Here is a 21161-nt window from a genome sequence, read left to right as displayed (position 1 = left end):
TGAAGGGAATATATATGTGTGTATATATATGTATATATATATGTGTGTGTGTGTATATATATGTGTATATATACGTACACACACATATACATATGTAGGTATAGGAGGGTGTATGTGTGTATAAATATATGTGTGTACATGTATATATAGACAGAGGGCACAGGATCAGTTGAATATGAAGGGATGACATCTAAAAAATAAAATTAAGAAATGAGAGAAGAATATATTGGGAGGAAAAAGGGAGAGATAGAATAGGGTAAATTATCTCATATAAAAGAGGCAAGAAAAAATGGTTACAATGGAGGGGAAAAGAAGGAAGGTAAAAATGAATGAGTCAACCATACTCTCATTGAATTTGGCTTAAGGATACACACTCAATTGGGTATTTCACCCTACAGGAAAGTAGGGGGGAAGGGGATAAGAGGGGGTATGATAGAAGGGAGAGAAAATTGGGGTAGAGGGTAGTTAGAAGCAAACACTTTTGAAAAGGGACAGGGTCAAAGTAGAAAATAGAATAAGTAGAGGGTGGGACACGATGGAGGGAAATATACTTAGTTTTTCACAATATAACTGCTATGGAAATATTTAGTGTAACTGCACATGTACAACCTATATTGAATCGCTTATCTTCCCAGTAGAGGTAGGTGACAAGGGCAGAAGGGAAAGAATCTGGAAATCAAAGTTTTAAAAACAAATGTCAAAATAAATTTTTTTTACATGCAACTGGGAAATAAGATATACAGTTACTGGGGTATAGAAATCCATCTTGCCCTACTAGAAAGTTGAGGGGTGTGGGGAGGGGTATTCAGTAGGCTTACTATCTTGGGGTGGAGGGCAGGGGAGAGACAGGGAGAAAATACGTAACTCAAAATCTTGTGGAAATGAATGTTAAAAATTATAAATAAATAAATAAGTTGGAAAAAATTTAATCATTGGGTGAGGAGGAAGACTACAATAATTTAAACAATAACAAAAAAGCATTCATTATGATTACGTTGGATTTATAGCAGAGATGTAAGAATGGTCCAATATTAGAAAAACCATTAATTTAATTAATCATATTAAAAACAAAAACATCCAAACACATATATATCTCAAAAGATGCAGAAAAAAGTTTGACAAAATACAACACTCATTTATGGCAAAAGCTCTACAAAGTACAGTCATAGCAGCAACTCTCTCTCTCTCTCTCTGTGTCTCTCAGGTATCTATCTAAATCCAACAGCAGGGAGCAGCTAGGTGGTGCAATGGATAGAACACTGATCCTGGGGTTGGGATAACCTGAGCTCTGCTCTCAGATACTAGCTATGTGACCCTGGGGCGGGGGAGTCCCTTAACTCTGATTGCCTCAAAAAATAAAAATAAAACATAAATAAAAACAGCAAGCATTGGAGAAACACAAAAAACTTTCCCAATACATGTAGAAAAGCAAGGATGCTCCCTTTCTCCCAATATCATTTTATATATAGAAATGCTAGCAATAGCAATAAGACAAAAGAAATTAAAAGCATAAAGATAAGCAAAGAGAATATAAAGTTATTCTCTCTTTGTTGATGACATGGTGGGTTACTTACAGAATTCTAGGAAATCAGTGAAAAAAAAGTAATTGAGATAAAGAATAGCTTTAGTAAACTTGCAGGCTACAAAATAAGCCCATAAAAATTAATAGCATTTCTAGATAATAACAAAATCCAGAAGGCAATAATAAAAAGTCCTACTCAAATTAAGTACAAAATGCATAAAGTGTTTAATTTATCAAAGCATACACAATGTCTATAATGAGTAGTGGCTGCAGTACTCAATATAGTACTTAACTAGACTTGCATTTATACCCTGATTTACTAATGGTAGTACTGCAGCTAAAATATTCCTTGCTTCTCAATACCACTTCTAGACTCCCTCTATCACCATCACTTAGCAAGTTCTCCTCCTATGAAATTCATGCAGTTCAAATTTATCACTCAATCCAGATGCTGCTAGCTGCAATCTACTAACCAGAAGATTACCCCTCTTCCCTCCTTGAGGGCTCTAGTGCCTAGATCACTCTTTCTCTCCATTTCATTTTTACCCCATTCTAGAGGACTAAACAAGTAAGCTGACACTTTTTCAAACACCCTAACTTCTGAGTTTCTCAATTTTTTCAAATCAGTTCTTCCACTCCACCTCAGCTATATTCAAATCCAATTCACGTGCAAGTCAAGACATAATCCTTGTGACACTATTGGTCTTCAAGAATAAAGGACAAGTTCCAGTTCCAGTGGCTGCTATTGTTGAAAGATGGCTGTAACCGCAAGTGGGAGGCTGCTGGGCCAGGTCCACACCCTGCAAGACAGTCACTCTCCAGTGGCGCCCACAGCAAGGAGGGCTTGGACCGCCTGTGGAGGATGCTGACCTACTTCGTGGTGCTCCCTGGGGTGGCAGTCAGCATGCTGAATGCCTACCTGAAGTCGCGGGAGCATCACAAGCAGCCCGAATTCGTCCCCTACCCCCACCTCTGTATCTGGACCAAGCCCTTCCCATGGGGATGGAAACCATACTCTATTTCATAACCATCACGTCAATCCTCTCCCAACCGGATGTGAGGATGAGTAAAGAAAACTGGGACCGCACTAATCAAGCGCTAGGGGCCACAGCAGCGGCTGAACCACCCTTTTCTTTCTATGTGGAAGAGAAAATTACAGGGGACCTTAGGTTCACTAGCATCACACGTGACAAATGTAGCTGACCTTTTATCATTTTGCTTGTGATTTCCACAGCTTAAATAAGTAATTCTAACCCTCCCAAAAAGAATAAAGGACAAACAACAACTACACATAAATATTGTCATAACCTTATGTTACTTTGCTATTACCAATAAATATTACACATTTCCATGTTAAAAATCTCTGAATTTACTTTATCTGATTGTAACCTTTTAGATATCCATCTTTCTCTAACTTCACTCCTCCAAAACCTACTTTTTCTTCTCATCATGACATGACATGCAATTGCATCATCCCTCAGTTGTATTCCAGTTCATCATCTCTGTTCTGTCTATACATTCCTCCTTTCTCAAATTTGGCTTCCTGGTGAAGCAGTTCAGCTTTATACTATCTTCTACTCTCAAATCCTTTCAGTGTCTCATCACCAATCATGCCCTGCCAACTACCATATCTGTATTACTGGTACCATGTACCTCCTTTGCTCTCATTTATGTGCTATTGACTGGGTTCAATACAAATTTATGTTAGCTAATCTGAACCATGCCCTCACCAGAGCAAAGCAATCTTCCCCCTGCTCCTCCTTAATTGATTCCCTATTAAACTCACCACAGCAGCTGTTCCAGACCTTTCTTCTCTTCTCAAGCCTTTCATACCACATCCTCCTCCCGCTCTCTGCTAAAGACCACGCCTCCTACTTAAAAAAAGCTAACACTACTTGCTAAGTCCTGCCTTTTCTCTCTTCACCTCACATTCCTATGAAATTATCCCCCACTATCTTTTCACTTTAGTCTCTGATGGATAAATGGCCCTTTTCCTTGCTAAAGCCAACCTTTTTCCACATACCCTTGAGCCCATCTTCACCTATTTTTTTTCAGGAAATAGCTCTGCCATCATACCCACTCTCCTATAGTTTTCAAACATTCTTTATTACTAGCTCTTTTTCTACTGCCTACAAACATACTCAAGTCCACCTCTTCTCTTTCCTTAAAAAGAAAACAAAACCTCACTAGATCCTGCCATGCCCACTAGCTATCATCTCTATAGCTATGTTTCTCTCCTTCCCTACTTAGCTAATCCCTTTGAAAGATTCTTTTCCTTCACTTCCCCTCCTTGAAATCTCTTCTAAACCCTCTCCAGTATGGCTACCAACCTCATTATACAACTCAACCATTTCTTTTCAAAGTTACCAATCAGCTTTTAATTGCCAAATTCTCTTCTTGATCCTCCTCCTTCTTGACATCTAAAGAGTGTGCCCACCTTCTCTTATGTCTCCTAAGGCTCTGTTCTACTAGGCCCACTTTTCTCTCTGGATATTTTCACTGATCTCATCAGCTTCCATGGATTTAATTATCTTCTCTATTCAGAACATTCCTAGATCTACATATCCAGTTTTAGTTTCACTCTCAAATTTCCATCTTATATCACAAACATTCTGTAGGATATTTTGAACCCATTTTGAACCCAATGTTCCATAAATATTTTAAATGTGTCTAAAACAGAACTCATTATCTCTTCCCTGTGCCGCAAGCCCATCTTTCTTTCATACTTCCCTATTATTTTCAGGAACACCACCATTCTTCTAGTCACCCAGGTTCACCTAAGGACCATCCTTAACTCCTCGTTCTCACTCATCCCACATAAGCAAGCAGCTACTAAATCTAGACATTTCTTTCTCTACAATTATCTCTCACATATGTCCCCTTTATTCCTCTCCCATAGCCATCACCCTACTTCAGGATCATTATCTCTTGGCCAAACTATTGCAATGGCCTTTTAATTAGTCTCCCTACTGCAACTCTCTCTTCACTACATTTTTCTAAAACATAAGGTCCAATAGCGTGACCCTACCCCACTCAACAAATTCCAAATGTTACCGCCAGGATTAAATATAAAGTCTTTTGCTGACATTTAAAGCTTGCTACATGACTCTTTCCTATATTTCCAATCTTCTTAAATTCTCCTCCTTTATACAAACTCTGAAGTAGTCCATGCTGGACTGCTTGCAGTTCCTTGAACATAACACTCCCTTACTGTCTTCATTTCTTTCCATTGGCTGTTCCCCATGCATGAAATACTTTCCATCCTAACCCCGTGCTTAAAATCCACAGCTACCTTTAAGACTTAGATCAAATGCCACCTCCTCCAGGAGACTTTTACTGCTTTCCCCAGCTACCAGGGCTATTCTCTCTAAGGTTACCTTATATTTACTCTGCATTTATCTTTTATGTTCTGATTTTATATGTTGTGTCTCCCATTAGGATGCAAGTTTTCTGAGGATGGGGACTATTTTTGTTAGAAAACATTTACAAATGCTTATTTATTGGTCATTTATTACTTACACACAAACCATCTACTCCAATTGGTTCACATCTTGCTTGTTCCTTAAACTCATGCTGTTTCTTTCCTGACTTTAAGAATTCATGCTAGAGCCCTATATGTGTCATGCTGGCCATACACTCCTGCTTTCTGCTTGTTGAAATTCTCGGTTCAAGGCCAAGCTAAGATTCAAGGCTACTTCAATCAAAAATCCTTCCTTAATTTCACCAGCCCTTTTATTCTGAGGATTTTTTTCAGTTAAATTTGGATTTAGAAGGCCCTAGAAGTCTGCAGTTTCCCCACCCCTACCTTAGGGCTCTTAAAGTTCTGGCACATTCTTCCATACTCAAAAAACACGGTCCTGGCAAGAGACTATCTGTTTTTGCAATACCAGGTTGATTAAGTACAAAGAAACTGATCACTAGTGAATTGGTCACTTCACAATGAATTCTTTGGTTATGATAAATGATTAAAGAAATGTAAAATGGTTTCTGCAAACTGTGACAAACTGGCAGAAAAAAAAGGCTTGGGGATGCTAACAATCATCTCAGGTGCTGGTACTCTAAACAGGAGATCTTTCTGTAGGGATTGAGGAGTGAACATCATACTGGAAGAACTGAATCATGTAACTTTTGACATTTTTCTATAAAGGAAAACAGAGACAAGAGTAAGTTGCAGCTAAATGGAATGTTAATGAGTAGATTTCTTTGAGGGGTTAAGATGAAGGTAAAGGTGAAGTTGATTTTATTATGAGTTCAAAAGCAAGAGAGAGCATCATTCCATGGGATGTTTAGTCATCTTGTATTGCTGTGCTCCTGATAAGAATCTGCAGAAAGACCACCATGAAGACAGTTGAAGTTTATAAGTCTATGTTGCAAAAAAATTACAAAGAGTTTAATTAAGTTCTTCCAAATTAAATCAACAATAAAATACCTCACTGACTTCAATGTGAAGATGAGGATAAAAAGGGATATGGGGGAAAAAATCAGAAAATATGGCTCAAGAGTAAGAAATAAGAAAAGCTAAAGGTTTATAGATTATATAAAAGCCTCACAACTACATAACATGGATCTTGTTTTCAAGAAAATAGTCTAGAGCATGGGTGGGGAACCTGTGGCCTTGAGGCCTTGTTCTGTGAAGTCAAAAGGCAGCACTTGACGACCAAGAGGGCCACATGTGGCCTCGATGCCACAGGTTCCCTACCCCGGTCTAGAGGAAGTGGACATAATGAGCACTGAATAATATCACACAAAAAAGAAAATTGACTATATTTTAACGAATAGGAAATGACTGATTACCTAACTTGAAATTTATTTGTGAAAAATCTAGGTGTCATCCAACCACTTTCCTGTGAGAGAAAAAAAAAAACAAAATCATGGCCAAATAAGAAAAACAGAAATGTGAAGACATGGCATGCAATTAAGACAACTACAAGTCCACCAATTACAAGGTGATCATGATGAAAAAACAGTAAATATATAAAAGAACAGACATTGTTACATACTGGAACCATTTTTCTAAGGATATACAACTAATGAAAATCAATTGCCACAATGAGGAGATGAAGAATCTAGAAAATGCCTTAGCCAGCAAAGTTTTGAAAGACATGGTACACTGATTTAGAATACAAACTAGCCTGTAAAATTTTAATGGAGAAAGGTAGATTATAAGCAGTATAGCCTCATAAAACAGTAAAACACAGGAGAGAGAAAAACAAGCAGATGGAGAGCTTGGTAAAAGACCCAGGTAAGCCAGAGAATAAGCCAAGGAAGTTAAGGTTAAAAATGGAAGAAGTACAAGAGAAGACAAAAGGAAAAGATCTAAAAAGATTCCAATAACACTTTTTCTTCCATCAATGATATTTGAGAGTCCAAACATTTGAGAGCTAATATTGTAGTCCCAATGTGCTACATGAAGTTGGAATTCCATACAATAAAACAAAAATAAGAACAACAGCTAGGCTAGACCAAGAATATACATAAGAGTTCTGTGATAGATGACAATTTAGAGAGTACTGAGGGATAAAATCTTAAGATATCTGGGGAAAAAAAGGGGGGGGGGGGACAAATACTTGGAGAAAATTATATACCTCATTATCACCTTTAAAAAGTGATGAAGAAAATATCAAAACTACTGATAAATATGCTTACAAAATCTTCATCCAAATAATTTACACCTGTATAAAGGTGTAAAAGACAAAAATGTGAGAAGAAAATAGTCAAGCTTTCAATAATGATATTCTATAGCAGAAGACATCTTTACTGTGACAAAAATGACCACAAGTTGTAGTAAATACGTTTTTTTCCCTGAAACAAAAAATCTTTTTTAATATCAATTATTTTTCTGGTGATGTTACATGGCTGTAAGCCATGGTCTCCGAGGAACTGAAGAGTAAAATAGTACCTGCATTTAAGAAACTTGTATTCCATCAGGTGTACACAACATGTTCACAGATAAGTATATACAAGATATTTACCCAATACAAATACAATGATGGTGGTAGGGAGGGGAGGCAGTAACAATTAGGGGAATCAGAAAGGTCTTTTGAAGGAGATATGTTTGAGAGAAACCTTAGGTGTTAAGGAGACAGAGCATTCTAGACATGAAAGATAGTATGTACAAAGACACAGAGGTGGGAGGTGGAGCTCACAAACAGTATTCTACCTAGATTTTTGGCCCTAAGAGGATAACTAAGTTACATTTATTCTCGATTTATTTAAAAAGTCATGCATGGATCTTAGTCATATAGATGCAGAAGAGGGGTAAGATAAATTCACTAAGGGCTGCTTTTTGGTCAGTTCTACATGAACTGGTATCAGAAAGGAGATAAATCTTTTTGGACCCAATGTACTTTTTTTCCCCCCTCTGGGGACTGTTAGCTATTTGGAAGTATCTCCATGGATGAGATCATAGAAAAATGTATATATATTTTTTAAATCCTGTTTTAATATTTTAATGAAAAGTTTATTTTTTCTAATCAATGAAAATACACCTTCTATCCCTCCTTCTCTATGCCCACTGAGAAAGAAAGAAAAATTCTCTATTATAGATTAAGTTAAGCAAAACAACTTCCCCCACTGGTCATACACAAAAAAAGTTAAGTCTCAATTTGCACTCTGAGTCTATCACCTCTCTATCAGGAGATAGGCAGCATGTTTCATTATAATTCTTCTGGAATTGTGGCTTGTTACTATGCTGATCTTAAGTCTTTCAAAATTATCTGTCTTTATAATAATGTTGTAACTTAATAAATTGTTCTGGTTCTGCTTATCTCGCTCTGTATCAATTCGTACAAATCTTCCCCGGCCTCTTCTGAAACCATCTCCTTCATCATCCATATACTATAAATTTTCCAGTCATTTCCCAATGTATTGGCACCTCTTCAGTTTCCAATTCTTTGCCACCACATAGTTTTCTTCTTACTTTGGTCACTCTTTTGAGTATAGACCTAATATAGGTACCATTAGGTCAAAGGGTACGAAACATTTAGCATCCTTTGGGACATTTCCAAACTGATTTCCAGTGCATTAGTGCACCTGTTTTTCCAGAGCCCCTTCAGCATTTACCATTTTCCTTTTCTGCCATTTTCTCTTTTGTCAGCTTTGCCAATCTAATAGAAATGAGGTGGAAGCTGTTTTAATTTGCCTTTCTCTATTAGTGACATAGTGTATTTCTTATATGACTAGTGATAGGTTGGAGTTCTTCCTCTGAAAACTGACTATTTAGACATGTCCTTTGTAACTGGAGAATGGCTCTTTATTTTTATAAATGTGAATCAGTTCTGTATTCATCTTAGAAATGGCACCTTTATCAGAGAAACTGAAAAATATTTTGCTCAGAGAAATATAAATATGTGTATGTGTATATATTTTCCCACTAATCTGCTTTTCCTCTAATTTTAGATGCACTGATTTTGTCTGAACAAAAACTTTTAAATTCTATATAATCAAAATGATCCATTTTATCCCTATGAACCTTGAGATTTCTTGTTTGGTTATAAATGCCTTCCCTATTCATAGATCTGACGAGTAATTTCTTCCTTGCTCTTCTAATTTTGTCTAAGATGTCACCTTTTATGCCTAAGGTATCTACCCCATTTGGAGCTTTTCCTGGCCAACAGTATGAAAAGATAATCTATACCCAGTTTGTGACAGATTAGTTTCTAATTTTCTCAAGTATTGTTGAATATTGAGTTCTTACCTGACTATCTAGGTCTTTGGGTTTATCAAATATTAGGCTATTGTGCTTATTTGCTTCTCCATATTATACATAATCCTTTTTATATTTTTTGGTCTGCATTTAGTATTATCTGCCTTTTTTACTCAAACTCTCCAGATCCCAAATTTTACTCGGAACCAGTAAGTCAATAAATATTTCTTAAATGCCTACTATGTGCCAGGCGTGGTGCTAATCCTAGGGGATACAAAATGAGACAAAAAATAGTCTTTGCCCTCAAGGAACTCACAGTCTAATGCGGGAGACAACTAGCAAACAAAGGTAATAATAATGATAGCCAACATTTATGTAGCACTTATGTGCCAGGCATTACCTGTTTAGCGCTTTATAATTGTTGCTACATTTGATCCTTTCAATACTCCTAGGAAGTAGGTGCTACCTACTATCCCCATTTTACAGTGGAGGAAACTGAGGGAAATCGAGGTTAAGTTTCTTGTCCACGGTCACACAGTCAGTGCTTGTGGTCAAATTTGAACTTAGGCCTTCATAACTCCAGGCCAAGCACTCTATTCACTGCACTACCTAGCTGCCCAAAATGTACAAACAAGTGATATACAGAATAAATAGGAAAGGATTAAAAGAAAGATGATACTATAATTTAGAGGGACTGGGAAAGACTTCCTGTAGGTGAGATTTCAGTTGGGATTTAAAGGAAGCCAGGAAAGCCAATAGATGGGGGTGAGAAAGGAGAGCATTCAAAACAGTCAGAGAAAAAGCCTGGGGCTGACAGATGGGAGGAGAGAGGGTTTGTGAAAGAATAAGGAAGCTAGCTGTCACTCATCAACACCTGACCTAATAGTAAAACAACAAATAGTTGGGGCAGCTAGGTGGCGCAATCAATAGAGCACCAGCCCTGGACCTGAGGTCAAATCCCGCCTCAGACACTTGACACTTACTAGCCAAGTGACCTTGGGCAAGTCACTTAACCCCAATTGCCCTGTCCTCCTTTCTTCAAAAACCAAACCAGCAAATAGTTCAGTTTAGCCTAGAGCCTTGGGGGAGAGGTGGGGGAGGGGGGAGAGAGATGTATAGTCAATCTGGAAAGATAGTCTGAAGCAAGGTTATGAAAGGATTTAAAAGTCAAAGAAAAATGTTTGTATTCTAAGAGTAAGGAGGAGTAACAAACTTCAAAATCAAGGAGATTTTTAAGAGCAGGTAGGCAGACCTGCTCTTAAGGCAAATAAATTTGGTTGCAGTGTTGAACATTGATTAGAGAAGACAGGCAGTATGCAGGAAGATCAATTAGGAAGTTGTTATAAGGGCTCCAGCTAAGGTGAACTAAGGAAGTTGGGTTAGGGTTAGGGTTAGGCAGTTGGGTGTGAGTATGAAGGCAATAGATGTAAGAGATAATTAAGAAATGGAATTGATAAGAATTGGCAACTGAATGGAAATGGGGACATGGATTTATGTTGCAGATGGTATAAAGGTATGGTTTGCAGTCTTAAGTGACAGACAATGATATCAGAGACCCTTCAGAATATCAGAATATAAGTATTTTACACTACCTTTGTACTAGGTCATTCACTTTTTTTCAGTCCTGTCCCCATGACCATTTTTAGAAAATGAAAAAGCATTTTTTTTTTTCTGAAAATATGGGGCCTGCAAAAAGGAGGAATGAAAATCTTGGTTTTATTATCTTACAGCCAAAAGACTGAACATCAAGAAAAAATTAGAATCCTACTCTGTTTTACCATTTCAATAACTATATTTCATTTCCGTGGCATTTTAGCATTGACACACTGCCCAGAAATATTACAGAAGTCCTTAGCATGTGGTAAAAATATCTGAAAAGTGATAGTATGGCATATTATAACAAAATCTCAGCATTGAAGGAAAATATATATTCAAACCTACTGTTTAAAATTCATAAAATTAGAAGCACCTCTTTTGAAAACAAGTTTCATTATAAGATTAATAAGTTAGAGCTAAAAAGACCCTTAAAGATCATCTAGTTCAACTGCTTAATTTTATAGATGAAGATAACTAATTTTCAGGAAGTGTGACTTTTTGTCCAAGGTACTCAGTGAGTTATAAGAGATGAACTGAACTTCTATTTCCACAAGAAAATATGTAACATGCCAGAAGTATATGCTGGGGAAGGCAGGGAAACAAATGGATTAGAAATTAGAAGTCAAGGTAGATGAGGAAACCTGCTTATTAACATATCTAAAGGCCAAACAATTCCTTCCCTTGTACTTTATATAAAATCCAAAGAAGAATTCCATTACTCTTCTTATATAAATGGTGAAGGAACCTTAAAACATCCTGGGTTGGGCCTTTTTATTAATTAAGGAAATTCGTTTAAAAAATTTATAACATGTCATTCAATAAAGAAAATGTGGAATTTGGCAGGAGTGTGGACAGACCCACATGGGGTGGGGTTCAGTGAACTCTGAAGTACATAGCCAATGAGAGGCAAGTGGGAAATTCAAATAGGAAACAGCATAAAAAGGTTTGCATTTGTCTGAACAAATGGCAGCAGTCCATTAGGAACTACTCATTCATTCAGGGGGGAATGAACGTAAAAATTAGTAAAAACCTTTGCTAGTTTCACAAAGAGTATTGTTCTTTTTTTTTTAGAGTGAGCATGTTTCTCACAGAGTCAACCTCTAGTTGCTTCAGTCAATAATTCAGAGAACTGTTCCTGGCAATGCATTGATGGAGATCACTTATAAATGACACAAAGTTGAGAGGGCTAGCCAAAACACTAGATAAAAGAATCAGTATCCAAAAATTTCTCAACAGAACAGAAAAATGGGTTGAAGATAATAGGAAAAAATTAATAGAAAATAAATATAAAGTTCTTTAAGGATAAATTACATTTCCCAGAACTTTTGTCAATCACAAGCTGTTTTTCAGTGCTGTCCATCTTTTCAAAACAAATGTTCTCCTAGCAATGCCTTGTGGATATAATTCTGGAGGTACCACCTCCAAGGAATTAATTCTGTAAGTGAGCCAAAGGTCAGCAAAAAAAAAAAAAAAAAAAGATGCTGGCATGCAATAACGAACTACATTCAAAAAATGGCATGAGGGATTGAGGAATGTATGGTCAAGAAGGGAGGAAGTGCTGGGAGTAAGGTATTACAGATGGATAGCCTATATATTCCACTAGTATCCAAGATATAAAAAAGACCAGGAGAAAGGTCATCCAACATAAGGGAGTAGAGTCTTTAAGAAGAGTCTATGGAAAAATATGAACAAGTAATATATAATTTGAAGGAAAGCAGAGAAATGTTTTCACCACTATCAGTATAAGGAATGAATACACACAATGAGATCACAAATCTACTCAAATACTGAAATAAATATACAGACCCAAATAAATAAATGTATTGGGATCCATTTCACAAAAAAAATCTGGAAATATGGCCAGGCAACGGTTGGTGCAAAAACTATCTGGAGGTTGCAGGGAGCTGCATAATAAACATTTTGGTAGTAAAACATGGCTGTTAAAAAAAAGGTAACATGAATTAAAATCAGTTTGATGCTTTGATTTTCTTAAATAATAATTTAAAAAAAAACCTGTCCATATCAAAAGGTTTTCTGGAGGTTCTCCCTGAAGAAAGATGGACTTCAGATGAGGAAAGAGGAATGAGCAGGCTACTTTAGATTGGGAGACAGGAAGGAGAAAAAAATAGCTGTAATGTCAAAGAAGTATGGTCTGTTCCAGGAACAGAGAGAAGGCCACTCTGAACAGAGTGGAGTAGCAGGGGGCAAGTGGATAGAGCATTATTAATATGTTGCTTATATTTGGTCAATAAGTAATGGGAAGCCACTGTAGATTTTTAGTAAAATCTTGGCAAGTAGGTAGATATATAAAATTAAGAAAGAATGAAGTGGCATATGAATATTTTTAAAGTTTTAAGTGAAAAATCACATTTTTAAAAATTACAATACTGCTAACAACTGATCACTATTTATTAATCCTATCCATAGTAATGAAACATACATGTATATCGTGGGCTGGGCCTGACTCAGGTCAGCCTCCCAGTAGTATGGAATGAGACACTCATAGACCGTTCAATAGTTAGCAATATGAGGTTTATTTAGCCATTGCAGGAGGTGGATAGTCCACAAAGATATGCACTGAGGACACCTCTAGTTAATTCAGTTGAGTGAAACTCCCCTGTATCAGTTGCCCATTTTACTCTATAAGCTAGGCATGAGATCACCCCGGGAATCCTCATGGCTGTTTTGCACTTAATTCAGAAGTAATGTCAACAGTGTCTGACTCTTTAGTAGCCTGAGCCTAAATCTTGAGAATGGTTTTGAAGGAAAAAACAGCCTAACTTACAGGGGAATGGGGTAAAGTTATTGCCAACCACAATATACTAGATTATTCCATTTTTCTCTTTTTAAGTAATAAAGCTACCATCTCTCACACACACTACCTCATAAAGAACAACTTATTAGACATTCTGATTTAGGATGATCACTATCAGTGATCATGCTATTTTGATCACTATGCAGTGATCCCTTTGAGTGTGGTCAGGGACTCAGTCCAAAGGAAATCTCAGTGTTATGTTCTATTGTTTCCACCTAGGTACTCCAAGACTTTGATTGTCAAGTGCCAAAGTTTTCTCTTTCACCTGTCACTCAGTTTTGTCATTGGCTCTCAGCATCTTGTTTTACTTGACTCAGTTTATAAAAATGTTCTTCTGCTTCATTCTTTCCCCATGTTTCTGACATCTGAACTTTCTCAGTTGCCTAGTTCCTCTACCCAAACTCCCACTGAAGTCTTCAGCCCTCATGAACTGATTAAGTGATTCAATGACCCCTTGATTTGAGATTTTATCAGCTAAAATCTCATCTCCTGACTTTTTTACTGCACTATATAGAATATCCTTCTAAGCCTAAAATTATGTAACCAACGCACGCAACCTAAGAACGGGAAGACTTCAGAAGCCATGGATTTCACCCTGTCCCTGAACAAGAATCCTTTTTAAAACATCACCAGTATGTGGACAAATAGCTCCTCTGCTCTGAAGAGTCCAAATCCATTATATTGTAAGCTCTTTGAGGACAGAGACTGTCTTCTGCCTCTTTCTGTATCCCTAGAGCTTGGCCTGGCACACAGTAGTCACTTAATAAAGGTTTATTGATAGTTTAGTGATTAACTGAAATCTAAGAAAGTTCATGCTACTTTTGGACAAGTGTTGATTTTGGGAGGGGGGTTTCCATTCCATCAAGGCTAAAATCTGCCTCCATGGAAGCCACTGTTTCTAGTTCAGGCCTTCAAGGCCAAACAAAGGGCAGAACTCAAAATGGCTCTTCTGCCAGACAGCATTTCTATATGACATCTTTAAAAGACAGTTATCAAACTCCCTCTAAATTTTCTCTTGTCTAAGCCAAACAAGCTAGATCTTTCAAAAAGTCATAAATGACATTTGCTCTAGTTCTCTCATTACCCTAGATGGCTTCTTTTTGGATATCCCACAGTCTACATTTTTGTCAAATATGGCACCCAGGACTGAAAACAGTACTCTATGTGTGCTCTAACCAGGGAAGAATCTAGAAAAATCTTGCTCTACTGCCACTGTGTATTTCAGCCTGGGATGTATTAGCTCTTTTGATTGATGTGACATCCTACCAGTTAATGTTTTGTCTTTGTTTCTCCAGTGCCTAGGTATTTGGTAAATGTTTGTTGAAGTGAATCGACCTGTGTGGTATCTGCTATTCTCCACGTAACCAGGTTTGTGGGCAGTTTTCTTCCTTTCCCTCCCTTTTCAGTTTAAAGACCTTTTGATAACATACTTAAGACTCTAAGAAAATATGTTTTTGACCATTCCTTAACAGGTATATTCCATTCCTGGCCAAGACACCCCAATCTCACTCTTTTGGTGCCTAAATAAAAATGCTAGATACAGCAAAGTCTATGAAATGTGGGTTTATTTTGAAATACAGGGAACAGAGCAGAATGAAGGAAGCTTTCTTACTACTGTGTTAATAGTGTTTAAAAAAAAAACCCTGTATATAACAGTTGTTTTATTTATAATCTTCCTTTCTATTTTGAGATGTTCATGTTTATATTCATAATGGAAAATACAAAATTTAAAAATAAATATGATATGGGGCGGCCAGGTAGCACAGCGAGTAAGAGCACCGGCCCCAGTGTTGAGATGACCTGGAGATCGAACCCGGGCTCAGACACTTAGCACCCACCCAGAAACACCTGGCCATGTAACCTTGAGCAAGTTACTTAACCCCAATTGCTTAGGGGCGGCCAGGTGGCGCAGTGAGTAAGAGCACATGCCCCAGTGTTGGGATGACCTGGTATTGAATCCAGACTCAGATACTTAGCCAGAAATAACTGGCTGTGTAAACTTGAGCAAGCTACTTAACCCCAATTGCAAGAGATAGATAGATAGATTAGATAGATTAGATAGATAGATAGATAGATAGATAGATAGATAGATAGATAGATAGATAGATAGATAGATAGATACCATACGATAACCTAAAGAGGCAAAGTTTTGGAATAAGAGTTCAACATCTGACAAAAATTGCTGGGAAAATTGTAAAGCAGTTTGGCAGAAATGAGGGATAGAACAACATCTCACAATATAAGATCAGAGTGGATAAATTATTTAGACATAAATGGTGATATAAGCAATTAAGAGGAACATTGAAAAATGTACCTGTCAGGTCTATGGATAAGGGAAGAATTTATGAGCACAAGAGATAGAATGGATTATGGGAAGTAAAATAGGTATTTTTGCATACATGAAATCTAAAATCTTTTGCACAAACAAAGCTAATGCAGCCAAAATTAGAAAGAAAATTTTATACCAAGTTACTCTGAAAAAAGTCTCATTTCTCAGTATCTTTGCCAAGAAAACCTCAAATGGAGCCATGAAGAATTGGACATGACCGAAATAACTGAAGAATAACAACCAAGAGGAACAACTGTGAGAGATCTAGCTACTCTGATCAAGACAATGATCTAAAACAATTCCAAAGGACTCATGATGAAAAATGCTATCCACCTCCAGAGATAAAACTGATAAATTCTGAATGCAGATCGAAGCAGACTTTTTAAAACTATATTTTGGGGTTTGAGGTTTTTTTGGTTTGTGTTTTCGTTTGCCACACAGCTAATGTGGAAATATGTTTCAAATGACTTCACATGTACAGTCGATATCAAATTGCTTGCCTTCTCATGGGGGAAGAAGTAAGGGAATTTGGAATTCAAAATTTTAAAAATGATTAAATTTTTTTACGTTGTAATTGGGAAATATATATATATATATATATATATATATTTTTTTTTTTTTTTGAGAGAAGGCAGGGCAATTGGGATTAAGTGATTTGCCCAAGGTCATATGGCTAGTAAGTGTTTAGTGTCTGAGGCCAGATCTGAACTCAGGTCCTCCTAACTCCAGGATCAGTGCTCTATTCACTGTGCCACCTAGCTGCCCTGAAATTGGAAAATAGTTAATGAAATAAATAAAAATAATTTTAAAATAAGTGTTTATGTGGAAAATGTATTCCTTTTTTTAAAATAAAAGACTGATACTAAAATAAGCTAAATATTTTGAATAGTAAGAAGACCTTCTGAGAAGAGATTATTAAATAATCAGTGAATAAAGTGAAAATAGTAGAAAACAGCATAGTAGAATATAACAGAATTTGCAAGAACTGATTTAGAAATTTAATAGAAGAAAACCAGACGAATTGAGAGGATACTGAAAATGACAGAAAAAAAAGAGTGTTAAGGAAATAAAACAAAAGACATGCTAACTACCAATAATTATCTACAACTAAAAAGTCACAGTAATGAAAGGAAACAACATCTGTACAAGGCTGTTTTAGCTGGGAAATTAGGATGGTTGCCATTTGGATTATGCTAGTCCAAAAGGTACAATACAATGTGTTTTCTTTTAAAGTCAGTAAAAAGATAGGGCGGATCAGAGAAAGTAATTGGGCAGATACCAGACAAAGTGACAACATTAAGTTTCTGGGAAGGAGAAATTTGACCTTTAATTAGCAAAAAGGTTAAGATTAAAAGTGATGGAAAAGAGGAAAACAAGATAATCCATTCATATGCAATAAAATGGCCAGATTTTTTTCAGGAACGTATTTATCTGAGGGGGTAAACTTTGAGTTCATTTTCTAAACACATCATAAATGTTAAATGTGGCTTTAAAGAAAAAATATATATTTTGTTCCAAGGAATAGTTGTTAAATTAAGTTAAATGAAATGGCATCATGTTGGGAAGACAAGAGTTAACACATCCAAAAGGGAATTCAAGGGCACCTTGAAATGGTCTCCATAGGTGATAATAAAAGGAACTTTAAATACATCAAAAACAGAAAACTAGCCAGGGAAGCAGTTGGACTATTTGAACAAAGTAAAAAGGTATACTCATAAATTAAAGGAAGAAATCAGAAAATATATTGGCCTTGAAGTCTGTAGATCAGGGTTACAATTCTGATAGTTATTAGTCTGTGTGTCTATGGGCAAGTCAATTAACCTTTCTCAGCTTTAGTTTTCTCATCCATAAAAATTAAACCAATAAACTTCTACTACCTACCAAACAGAACTTTTGTATGGAAAGAACATTAAAAAGCAAAAAAGCATTACACAAATATTTGCTATTAATACTACCTACCTCACAGGTATGTTAAAAGAAAAGGATTTTTAAATTATAAAATACAACACAAAGGTAAACTATGATTATAGTATTCTGAATTCAGCTATTATGCAACTGGCACTTTATTTTGTATATTATTTCATGTGTGCTAGTTTCTTTTCTCAAATGAAATTATAAACTCTGGGATACAAGGAGATATATATATATATATATATCCACCACAATGTTCAAAATGGTATTGAGTATATAGTAGACCTTGAACAAATACTTTTGAATTTCAATTCTGAACAAATTACACATGTGTTTAAAATGAAGATATAAAGATGGGGGGAAATATAGAAATTAATTTATTAAAGTATGAATTATAAAAGCCCAAGAATAAGAAATCTTACCATTTATATGTCATGTATTTCATTAGCAAATGCAAAGTAAGGATAGATTAATTAATTTTGGTTATGCATTTCCTTGTGAAGTTTAATAACAATTTGAAATTTAGCACCATGCTTTCTTAGGTACTGCTGTCATACCTTGAACTTTATTTCCATAAAAAAATAAAATGCCCTAGACTCAGGCATGCATCAAATATTCATGATTAGTCTTCTATATATTTAATATATTTCCATGTCATCACCCACTGACAGATAATTAGTTCCTGGAACTCTTACTGAGTTTCAAATAGGGAAATGTAAGATGATCTTATTTAATGACAAGTTTCCATGTAGTCTGTTGTCCTTCTTTGAAAGCCATGCCTCACTAATCCCAGAACAAGCATGTCAAAAAGACCTTCTCCAAAGCCTAAAACTAAATAGGCTTTTTTAACTTTTGAGGGCTTTACACATACTTTACTTCTTCTAACTGATGCTTCTATTCATTCCTTTATCCACTTTGGAAATCAACAGATTCATTTTTCAGCTGCAAGTAGAAAAGCTGGAATTCTTTTTTAAATGATATTTCAGATTTCCTTTCTACCAATTACTAGATGTGAAGTAATAAAATCTGGATGAGTTTGTTTGGATGGAAGAGAAAAATACAAAATGGTATCATAGAACCCATATTTTAAGGAAAATGCTAAGTACAACTATGTCTTCATTCCTCTCAGCTGTACAATTGATTCTCCAGACTTTTTCTACCATGCCAGAGAAACCTCTTCAGCGCAGAAGCTAACTCTACCCCCTGTTCTTCACACTGGAAGGACCCGTTGCCCCTGCGGGTTCTCTCTCTGATTAGTTAGTTCCTTCCAAGACTTCCATTTTAAGGGCACCCAGGCTAGCCTGTCTTCATTCCACATTAAATGACACTCCTAACTCTAGATTTTCTCTATCATTCCCTTGAGTGGGTACCACTCTACACTTCTTCCTTTTAAGTGCTGTCCTCCAATAAAACAGAAGCTGACAGCAGATACTGTCTTTCTGCTTGTATCTGAATTGCCAGTGCTTAGCACAGTGTCTGGCACATAGCAAACATTTAAATACCCGGTGACTGACTAACTTAGAGGAGCTAGTCTGTCATTTACTAGATACATGATCTTCAGTAACTCCTTAATCCCTCTGAGTCTCTGTTTTCTTGGCAATAAAATGAGATTATTGGACTAGATGACTTCCAAGGTACTTGTCAGTTCTATAATCTTTGAATACATACTGCTGTCTTAAAGAGGCCTCTTTTACTGAATGGGTGTTCCCTCACTCAAAGTGAGAACGTTAGCCTAGAAGGTCCAGGGTCTCCCATTGTATCCTAGATCCATCTCCATTTATCCTGATGAGTATCTGGCTCTGGAGGAGAAAGTGAGGCTGGTGATCATGCAAAGCCATCTCTCGCTCAAATCAAAGTCAACTGCAAGTCATGTCATCATCTCCCTGACATCATGGTCCTCTTCAAAAATGAAGGACAAACACACCCTCCTTGATCGAACTCCTATTTTGAGAGTCACTGCCCCCCTAGATTTCTGTACTCCCTAGACTTCTGAAAGGGCAGTTAGCTGACAATCCTGATAGGAATAAGAGTGCTGGGGCCTATAGATATCAATCAGGTTCTTGCAAAAATGTAAAGGGAAATCTGTTTGCTTTAACCCAAGTAAGTTATAACTCTGGGCAACCAGCCAAGAGGGTTGTCACTTGGACAGAGTTTTTTCCATCATCCTTTGCTACTTCTAACTTTCCATTTTCTGTAATTGGTAGAGCCTAAGTTTTTACCTTTGATGTTTTCTTACTAAGTTCTCATTTCCTAAGCCAAATCATCTAAAGGCAACAGCATGAAATGATTGTATTCAGCACACTAAGTTTCTTTAGCAAAGCATATGCTTCTGAGTGAAAGGAAAAAAAAAATCAAACCAGAGAGGGGAATGAGAAAGGGGTAAAATCTGATCAAGTTTTATAGTACAACATTGTGTTAGCATTTTAATTGTTAGAAAGGAAGAATTCTTATCAGTAAAACAAAACACAACATGGAATTCATGTCTGGGTCTTTCTGAATTTTATTACTACTTTTCTGAATACTTTAGACAATACTAATAGGAAGGATCTAAAAATCTATCAATTTAAACTTTTAAATTCACAGTCACAGATATTTAAATGCCTATTGCAAGCAAGAGCACTGGGAATGGAAACATGAAAAAAACAACAGAAACATCTACAAATGAATGAGCATTCTCTAGTATGCTTTACTGCTACTATGAAAAGGAAATTAGTCATATGCATAAACTAATATGCTTCAAACTCTGTAATGAAAACTATTAGTAATAAATATGGCAATGAATTCTAGTTGTCCTGGTCTTCCATTTCAGAGCCATACTTTCTACCATATACACTTTAGGCACAGGAGATCTTGCTCTCTTGTTTCTTCATTCAATAAACACAAAGCATCTGATTCACTGTGTGGAGATCAGAAGATGTTCAAGGCATAGCTCCCACCTTCTAGGAATTTACAGTTTAATGAGTTTTGGATAAGACACAGAAATAACTACAAAACATTAAATGCATCATGCACATAATATAAAAAGCTATTAGAAAGACTTTTCCAATCAAAGTGATTAACAAAGATCGATTCATGGAAGAAACTGCATTTGAGTTAGGTTTTAAAATGTGGTTGGGATTTTGATTAGTGAAAGGTGTATTCACATGTCAGGGTTAGAGAGGAGAGGTTTCAGTGGTAGACAATGCTGAGGGGGAACTGGCAAAAATAAAGATAAAAAGAAAGAAAAGGCAAGGATATGTAGTCCACTTTGGTTAGAACAGAAGATATATTTTGGAGGAAGAGTAGGAGATAAGGTTGGAAAGATGAATTGGACTTAGCGTGCTGAAGGCCTTCAGATGCCAGG

The 21161-nt window shown here is 36.4% G+C and overlaps 1 protein-coding gene and 1 pseudogene across 2 annotated transcripts in view; one reads left to right on the top strand and one right to left on the bottom strand.

Moving 5' to 3' along the window:
* The window catches only part of LCLAT1 (lysocardiolipin acyltransferase 1), a 156627-nt gene that overhangs the window by 29061 nt on the left and 106405 nt on the right, over positions 1-21161 (bottom strand). The gene's annotated exons all lie outside the window — the stretch shown is intronic.
* On the top strand, positions 2278-2840 carry LOC138149274 (cytochrome c oxidase subunit 6A1, mitochondrial pseudogene; annotated as a pseudogene).

Source organism: Petaurus breviceps, unplaced genomic scaffold (assembly GCF_028583685.1).
Source record: "Petaurus breviceps papuanus isolate PSGF00001 unplaced genomic scaffold, PetGlider_PUasm1.0 90845, whole genome shotgun sequence".
Taxonomy (NCBI): Eukaryota; Metazoa; Chordata; class Mammalia; order Diprotodontia; family Petauridae; genus Petaurus; species Petaurus breviceps.
Note: the sequence above shows the minus strand (reverse complement) of the source record. Positions and strands in the feature narration are given on the sequence as shown.